This window comes from Tupaia chinensis, unplaced genomic scaffold, assembly GCF_000334495.1.
Source record: "Tupaia chinensis unplaced genomic scaffold, TupChi_1.0 Scaffold000184_1, whole genome shotgun sequence".
Lineage (NCBI taxonomy): Eukaryota > Metazoa > Chordata > Mammalia > Scandentia > Tupaiidae > Tupaia > Tupaia belangeri.
The window spans coordinates 4,865,825-4,875,255 of record NW_006159659.1 but is presented as its reverse complement, the minus strand read 5'-3'; the positions used below and the strand labels follow the sequence as shown (position 1 = coordinate 4,875,255).

The following is a 9,431-nucleotide window of genomic DNA, read 5'->3' as shown; positions in this document are numbered from 1 at the left end:
CAAGCCAGGCCATCCAGCGCCGGAGAGGCAGCGGGGGCCGGGGCCCCGGAGGGGGCCTGGCCGTTCGGCGCGCGGGGCGGAGCAGCTGCGGGGACCCCGGAGTGGTCCCCAAAAGACTACTGATTTTTCTATGCCGATTTTGTGTCCTGAAACTTATGAATTTGTTTATCACCTCTGAGAGGTTTTTTTTTTTTTTTTAGGAGATTGTTTAAATTTTCTGTGTATCTAATCATGCTGTCCACAAATAGAGACAATTTAACTCCTTCCTTTCCAACTTGGATGCCTTTAATTTCAGTCTTTTGTTTGATTTCATTGGCCAGGACTTCTTGTACTATATTGAATAGAAGTGGAGAACGTGACATCCTTGTCTTGTTCTAATTTTGAGAGAAAAGCTTTCAACTTTTTCCCATTGATTGTATGCTAGCTGTGGGTTTGTCGTATATGGCCTTTATTGTGTTTAGAAATGTGCCTTCTATGCCTATTTTGTTGAAAGTCTTAATGAAGGGTTATTGTACTTTATTAAATTCTTTTTCTGTATTAGTTGATATGATCATAGTTTTTTTTTTCATCTTTCTATTAACTTTAACCACATTTTTAACATGCAGCCAAGAATGAAGCTTTGATGGTTAGCCATAAATTTACACAAGGGAGCATTGTCAATTTTCTGCCATTGCAATACTAAGATAACTCAAGAGAGTTGGCTATTTTCTTTTTTTGTGTGTGTGTGCCTTAATTTTACTGAAGAACAATGAGAAACTTTGAAAGATTTATCCATACCTCATATTTGTTTGTCATAAATCCCTTGAAATTATTACATTTACTTTTGCTTGGTTTGTGGCAAATTAAAAAAAAATATATTAGGCCTTCAACTAGGTTATTAACTGAGTTTTAAAGCTCACAGTAATGACAGACTTGGTACATTTCACATAATACAACTGCTTACACGAAAAGATGCTAATACTGAAAAGGCTTTAAATCTGACATGGGTCATTGGCCTGGTGGGAGCGCACTTCCTGCTCACTCAGAGCCAGGATCTTGAAATGGTTACAGAGGGACTCCTTGGCAGATTTTGCTGATTACTCAGACAGTGGAAACATGTATAGACATTACTTATCTTATAAAGCTTACCCACAGCAAAATAGACACAATAATGAGGTAAATACTATGGGTAAGATTATAGTTCCTAGAAGGGCTAAAGTAAAAATATATTTTTTGGTAAGTATGTTTTAAAAAATGAAACTATTTAATGTTGGCAGGCCACCAAAGTAACACGTTGTGTCTTGTCATCCAGGGAAGCATAGAGCATGTTGCCTTATTGCCAAACCTGCAGCCTTCCTCCTAGGCAATTCAAGGGCAAACACAGCTACCTCTGCCACAGTAGAGAGGATGTTTTCTATCTCACTTCCCTTAACTGTGATCTCTGCTCCAAGGACAGCTGCCGTTTGTCTACACTGCTCCTGGAATAACACTTTCTATAGTGTTACAACAGCCGGGGGGCTATGACGGGCATCTGTTAAACACAAGAACAAACTAATATTAAACCTGAATAAGAATAAATGCAACTATCTTTTCTTTAACCTTTATAAAAACATTTAATAAAAAGATACACTGGGCTGGATGTCAGTGAAGGAACGGGGCAGCGCATGAGTTCAAGTGGGCAGAGGACAAAGTGACTTCTCTAAGACGGCAAAGATGCAGAGATAGCCTGATGCTCATGCGGAGCTAGGGGTGCACCAGGTTCAGAGGGCGACTGCTCCTCTGCCTTGAATGGTCATGACTTGGCAGCAGGCAGCACCTGGAGAAAGGCTGGGGGAGAGGACTCATACCTGCTCTTGTTAGGGATGAAGCCTCCAGGATGGGAGCCAAAGGCCTCAGACCCCCAGAATGTCCTCCAGCTGTCACACAAGCAGGTTCACATTTTCACACAGACCTGCCCAAGGCTCAGAGCGTGCTCCCTGGTGTCTTATGAAGCCCTCCCAGCACTGGGAAAACTCCCTCTTAGTCACGATCCTGACAAGGGTTCCAGTGCTGTTCAGGGTCCTCAGCCCCTGGCGATTTTATGGGTCTTCATGGTTGTAGAGACGGGCTATAAAAAATTCTCAGGCTGACGTGCCCATGCTTGGCCAGGAATCTGGCCATTGCCCCAGCACACTGAGAACAGGGGCTCCAGGAAAGGTAACAGGTGACTCGATAATGCCGGCCACTGTCCAGGTACTGCACAATGTCGGGAGGACAGGAAACGCCTTTCCACATGCTTGAATGCCTGGTTTTGGAGAACATCCAAGTCCAGTGGCACGAATGTGGTCCCCTCCTGCTGCTCCTAGCACATGTATGTCTTGTGTTGCCTTGTGACAAGTTGTAGGTTTTCATACTCACATCTGAAGTCTTCTGGAGATATCGGGGTCTGAGGATCTCCTGCAGGGTGATGTGCAGGGACTGATAATTTTCAACCATGTTCTCCCAAGGCCTGAAGTCCCTTCCTTCGTTGAATACAAACTGTTCCCAGCAGTTTTCAAAAATCTTTGGGGGACATGATCGTCGGCCCCTTCCTCATACATTCTGCGAAGCCCTTCCTGGAACTCTGCTTCCCAGAAGTAGTAGAGTCAGGTGGTCAAGACGGTCAGCCTCACATTGTGGTGTGTGGCCAGGAAGTCGACCACCTCCTCTGCATGCTCATGGCAGGGGCTGTAGGACAAGTACCAAGTGACCTGAAAGTTGTTGTCATGGCACAGGAAGTTTTGGTGGAACCATGAGAGGAAGTGAGATTCTGGGCAGGGAGAATTGACCTGATATGTGAAGACGCCCCCCTGTCCAGGAGCACAATGCCGCGTTGCTCAACTTTGTCCTCAACTTTGTCCACTCGGTAGCACAGGAAGGGGGTGTTCCCACCAGAGATATGTTTTAGGTTTTGAAAGTGAAAGTAAAATGTTTCTTGATATAACTGCTTCATCAGGTGTTCCAGTCCTGTTGCAGCCCCTGGCAGGCTTGTCTGGGCTTGTCTTTGTCCTGGGTCTGAGCTCTGCAATTATCTTCCTAAGAGGTCTGTACTTAAAGTTCTCTGAGCTAATCAGTGGGAAAGAGGATCAAATCTAATTAAGTAAGAGTAAATTTATCCAATTTCCCTCTGATTTCTCCCCATTCACATAACCTTTTGTAGGCACTTAAAACTGGAAAGATGTAGTACTCGTCTTCCATTAACAGTTTAATCAGGACTCTGGCACAAGTTTCCTTCTGATATAAGAGTGCCGCTAAATATATTGCTAAGTTTGAAGCAGAGGCTGAATAGTTTGGGAATACAGGGGGGTGAGGGTAATGGGGAAGTCGAGGATTCCTCACTAGTTTGTCATTGCTGGGGCTCAACTTCTTAAAAGGTTGAAAATTTCGCCAGATCCTTCTCCACCTCGGCATATTGTTCTTTGAACCTCTCCATAGCTCTTCTGTGCTCTTGGTCCACTTCAGCTTGTTTGTTGAGTTGTTCCTTCATAAAATCCTCCCACTGGAGTATTTGCTGTTTCTCACTAGCTGTTAAATGGTCATTGTGAATCTTTTTTCGTTTCTGCTCCTTCTGTTAGAGTCTACACACTGTCATTAGCTGCTTGCAATTTCAGGAGAACTTGGTTTAAGTTCTCTTGCATTGTTTCTTTACGTTTGGAAAGAGTATGTTCATTTGTTTCACAGATCATATTCTTCAAATTTTCAAGAGCTCGCATTTCTCAAAGACTATGTTTTTCTTCAAATTCTTTTACAAAATAATGAATTTCACCCTGAATAATTGGTCTGTAATCCAAAACCCTTGAATGAAATTTTCCAAGATCCTTGGTAATGAGCTTCGTTGAGCCTATGGCTCCCAGCGCGTTCCTCTTCTTGCCACTGCCATCTGGGGTGACCTCACAACTTACAGGGGTCTCCATCCCTCTGCCACTCATTCTGTGGCCGTGCTGTGTGATCATAGGTTTTCGTCTTTACTTCTGTTAATAGGATGTGTTACATTTATCATTTTACATATGTTGAACCATCCTTGCATCCCTGGGATAAATCCTAGTTGGTCATAGTGTATAATCTTTTTAATGTATTGTTGGATTTGTTTTGTTATTGTCTTACTGAGGATTTTTACATCTGTATTCATTAGGGATATGAGTATGTAGTTTTCTTTTTTTGTTTCTGCTTTTGCTATCAAGATGATAGTGGCTTTAAAGAATGAATTTGGGAAGATTCCCTTCATTTGGATCTTTTGGAATAATATGAGAAGAATTCATGTTAAACTTTTAAATGACTTGCAGAATTCAGCAGTGAAATCATCTGGACCTGGGCTTTTCTTTGTAGGGAGACTTATTACTGACTCAATACTATTAAATATTATTTGTTATTTGACTATTCAGGCTGTCTACATCTTCCTGATTCACTGTAGATATGTGCAAAAATTTTCCAGCTTGTTAGCATATGTTCATGGTAATCCCTAATAATATTTTGTATTTCTGTAGTTCTGTGATATTTGTTATAAAATCCTTGTTTAATTTCTGATTATATTTATCTGGGTCTTCTCTCTCTCTGTCTTTCTTTTTTGTTTTTTAAAGAATTATTATATTTAACTCTTATCTATTTTGATTTGACCAGCACCTCTAACCACCATGTCACTTGCCAGCCCCCCTTTTTAAAAAAAATGTTTAACTTTTTTATTTTAATTTTATCAGAGAGGGACAGAGTGAGAGACAGAGACAGAAAGTGAGAAAGCAAGCTGCCAGGTCTGGTACATGAACTGCAGTTGGCCGTGTGGAAATCCAGCGCCCTTAACCACCACACCACCTGCCAGCCCCTCCTCTCTCTCAATATAGCTAATGGTTTCTAAATTTTTAAATTTAGCTTTTGGTTTAATTGATTATTATTATTATTATTATTATTATTTTGGCTGTAGGGCTGTGTGTGTTTGCTGAAGAGATAGAAGTGAGGGTGGGGAAAGTGAGAAAGCACCTCCCAGGACAGATGGCCATACCATAGTCCATTTTCCATTCTCCTTTTTGGGTTTTAGGCATACATGCACATGTGCCTGGTGTGTTTCTCAATCTGAAAGGTCTAGGACTCGAACCACCTAGTTGGTTACGTGGGATCCAGCCACCCCAGCCACCGTGCCACTGGCTGGCTGACCCAGTTTCATTGATATTTTTGTATTACTCTTTTATTCTCTATTTTACTTATTTCTTCTTTGATCTTTTTATAGAATTATTTAATTTTATTAACTATTTTATTATTTAAAAATTTGCTATAGGGCATGCACGAATGGTCACTAGAGGGAGATAGAGAGAGTAAAAGGGGGGTCGTGAGAAGTGAGAAAACAAGCCTCCAGGTCTGGGACTTGAACTGTGGTTGGCCATGTTGGAATCCAGAGCTTTAAGCACCATGCCACCTGCTCTAATCTTTATAATTTATTTTCTTCTATTGCTTTTGGGTTTAGCTTGTTGTTTTTTTTAAGTTCCTTGAGATACATTGTTAGGTTTGCTTATTTCCAGTCTTTCCATTTTTTTTCTTATGAGCACTGATTTATAAAGTTCTCTCTTAATACTATCTTTGCTATGTCCTGGAGTTTGGACTGTTTTAAGAAAATTTACAATTCTTGGGATCAGCAGATGGTTTAGTGGTTGCCATGCTGGACTCCCACATGCTTGACTCCCACGTGGTTGACCATGGTTCGAGTCCTGTACCTGGCAACTTCAAACTCTGGGCACGTGTGTGTGTGGGCGCGCACGCGCACACGCATGTGCGTGCGCACCCAAGATCCCAAGAAGAGAAGGGATTGTGGTGTGGCCATCCTCACAGAGGGTTATTTCTCACTGTCTGTGTCTCTCAGCCTTTCTGGCAAGTGTATGTGTCCCATAGCATAAATCTCTCTTAAAAAAATTATAATTATTTATTTATTTATTTATTGAGAGATTTTTTTGCTGTGGAGTGCATGAGCTCACCAGAGACACAGAGAGACAGAGATAGAGGAAATGAGAAATCATCCCCTAGGGGGATGGCCACACAGTCCCTTCTCCTCCGTTTTCCTCTTGAGATCTTGGGCATGCACACACATGCACCTGACATGAATTTTAAGCCACCAGGTCTGAGACTCTAGTGATATAGCCATTACAGCATCTTCTGGTTCCAAAGCTTACTATGGTTCTATCTTGGGTTTTGTCCCTATCTAGTGCTATGTCCGATCTGTCCAGCATGACCATCCCCCATATGGAATACTTTCTTACTTTCCCTTGCTTGTTCTCTCTCTCTTTGGTGAGCATACTCACCCTCTGGCAAATTGAAAAGAAGGAAAGAAATATGTCTTTTTTTTTTTTTTAAATGCCTCATGCCTTATTTCCTGGAAGAAAAGTCTTTTGTCTACCTCAAAAGTGTAATGACATTATCCTGTGTTTTCTTCTAGAATCAATGTAGTTTTTGTGTGATTTATCTAAAATTTTTATATATAGTGTGATGTGATGGTTAAGATTATTTTTATCTATGTGGACCTAGTTTTCATTCATTTGTTTGTCTATACTTATGCCAGTCACAACAGTTTTAATTACCATAGTTTTGTAATAAGTTTTAAACCACATGTGATTAGTCCAACTTTATTCTTTTTTATAATTGTTTCGGCTGTTTTAGATTCTTTTCCTTTCCATGTATATTTTAAGATTAGTTTGTTTATAATTACAGATTAACTTCTTGAGATTTTCATTTAAGTTGCATTAAAGCGAAAGACCAGTTTGGGGAGAATTCATATCCTTTTCCATTGAGGCCTCCAGTTCACAAGATATTTGCTTATTTAAGTCTCCTTTGATCTCTTTCATAATTGTTTTGTAGTTTATTTTTTTAAAATTATAATGTTAGAGAGTTTGTGAGTGTGTGCACGAGAGAGAGAAACACCCTCAACAGTGTCTTATCATACTGTGATTTTCTTTGTCTAGCGTTCTAGGTTACCAGGATCTTGTGCGTGTGCGTACCCTTCGAGTTTTTCAGGTTGACTGGGCCAGGGATCTGTGTGACTTCTAGCACTGTGTGACTTCCAGCACTTCAGTATGCTATTGTTTGCACTAACAAGATAGTCCTATTTTGTGGTTTTGTTTTGTTTTTAAAGGTTTTGACCATAGGGTGTGTGCACTCACTGGAGAGAGAGAGAGGGGTAAAGTGAGAAATCACCCCCTGGGGGCATGGCCATGCCACAGTTCCTTCTCCTCCATTCTTATCTTGGCGTTTTGGGTACTCATGCACAGGTGTCTGGCATGATTTTCATGCTGCTGGGTCCAGGGCTTAAACTGTGGTCCACTTTGTGGGAGTCCAGCATCTTAACCACCAGGATACATGCTGGCCCCTGCTTCGTAGTTTTTAATGTATAGATCTTATATATGTTTTATAGGTTTTTATCTGAATATTTAAATTACTTGACACTATTATCAATACTATTTAAAAAATTCTGGATTCTAGTAGGTCATTGCTGGTATATGCATGGGTCCTGTAGTTAATTTATTAGTTGAAGATTGTTTTTACAAATTTTTTTGGTTTTCTTTGAAGACAGTTACATCACTACAAATAAGGACAGTTTCACTTTTTCTTTTCCAGTTTGTATTTTTTTTTATGTTTCCAGTTTATAATTGTTTTCTTGTGTTTATTACACTGGCTTGGATTTCCAAAAGAGTGATTCTTTGAGATGTCGCATATCTGGTGAATGTCTCATATGTGTTGGAAAATAGGTGTGCAGTCTACTGTAGTTGGGTGTGTTATATTAATGTTAATTATCCTCCATTTCTTTATAGGATTGTTTAATACTTCTATGGCTTTGCTGACTTTTTGTCTAGTGGTTCTATCAGTTACTAAAAGTTACTAAACTGTTGGGACCAGCAGTTAGCGTATTGGCTATGTCGCTGAACTCCCATGTAGTCGACTGCGGTTCGAGTCCTGGAGCCAGTGGCTTAAACTCATGCTGGTCATGTGTACATGTGTGCCTAATATCCCGAGAGAAGAATGGAAGAGAAGAGATTGCAGCGTAGCCATCCCCCCCAGGGGATGATTTCTCACTTTCTATCTCTCTGCCTCTCTCTGTCTTTTTGGCGAGTGCATGCGCCCTATAGCAAAAACTTCTCAAAAAAGAAGAAAAAGAGGACTGTTGTAGTTTCCATGTATAATTATGGGATTGTTTATTTTTCCTTTCAGTTCTGTCAGTGGTTCTAAAAAATTTTTTTAAAAAATAATTATTTTATTTTATTTATTATTATTATTTTTAAATTTTGCTATAGGACATGCGCACTCACCAGAGAGACAGAGAAAGAGAGAGGGAAAATGAGAAAACAAGCCTCCAAGTCTGGGGCCTGTACCATGTTTGGCTTTCTGGGAGTCCAGCACCCTAACTAACATGCCACTTGCTGACCCTGTTTTAAAAAATTAAAACTACACAAAGCACAAGTTACCCTCTTAATAATTTTTCCTTCTTGAGAGATTTTTGACTTGTGTGCTTGACAGAGAAACAGAGAGAGACAGATGGAAAGAAATCACCTTCCAGAGGGTATGGCCATATAGCCATCCTTTCTCCTCCAGTCACTTCTTGGGATTTTGGGCATAAATGCACATGCACCTGGCATGAGAAAAGAAATCACCTTCCAGAGGGTATGGCCATATAGCCATCCTTTCTCCTCCAGTCACTTCTTGGGATTTTGGGCATAAATGCACATGCACCTGGCATGAGATTTTTTATTATTATTATTATTATTTTTTTTGGAGAGGTTTTCGCTATAGGGCACATGCGCTCGCCAGACAGAGAGAGACATAGAGACAGAAAGCGAGAAATCACCCCCCAGGGGGGATGGTCACGCTGCAATCCCTTCTCCTCCATTCTCCTCTCAGATCTTAGGCACGCACGCACACGCACCCAGTGTGAGTTTTAAGCCACCGGGTCCAGGACGCGAACTGTGGTCGACTACATGGTAGTCCAGCGACATAGCCATTACGCTAACTGCTGGTTCTCTCACTTTCTTAGTTTTTGAACTCTTATTTCCATGTATCTGTATTTAATTTTCCTGATATAGCACACCCTTGAGGACTTCTTCGAGATCTGGTCTGGTGCTGGTAAATTCTTTCAGGTTTTGTTTATCTGAGAATGTTCTTGTCTTTTCTTCCCACATGAAAGATAATCTTGCCGGGTACAGTATTCTTGGCTGAAATTGCTTCTCTCTTAACACTTGGAAAAAATTTTTCCATTCTCTCCTCACTCGCATTGTTTCCAATGAGAGATCTGCTGTTAGCCTGATAGGATGTCCTTTGTAGGTAACTTGATGTTTTTCTCTTGCCTCTCTTAGTATCTTGTCTTTGTCTGCGGTTTTGGTCAACCTGGCTATGATGTGTCTTGGAGAAGATCTTCTTGGGTTGATTCTATTTGGGGTCCTTTGTATTTCTTGGGACTGGATCTTTGA

At 40.7% G+C, this 9,431-nt stretch overlaps 1 protein-coding gene and 1 pseudogene across 1 annotated transcript in view; one reads left to right on the top strand and one right to left on the bottom strand.

Moving 5' to 3' along the window:
• STK31 (serine/threonine kinase 31) overlaps positions 1 to 9,431 on the top strand; it is a 148,045-nt gene that overhangs the window by 44,544 nt on the left and 94,070 nt on the right. The window lies entirely within an intron of this gene.
• On the bottom strand, positions 3,365 to 3,926 carry LOC102502632 (biogenesis of lysosome-related organelles complex 1 subunit 5 pseudogene; annotated as a pseudogene).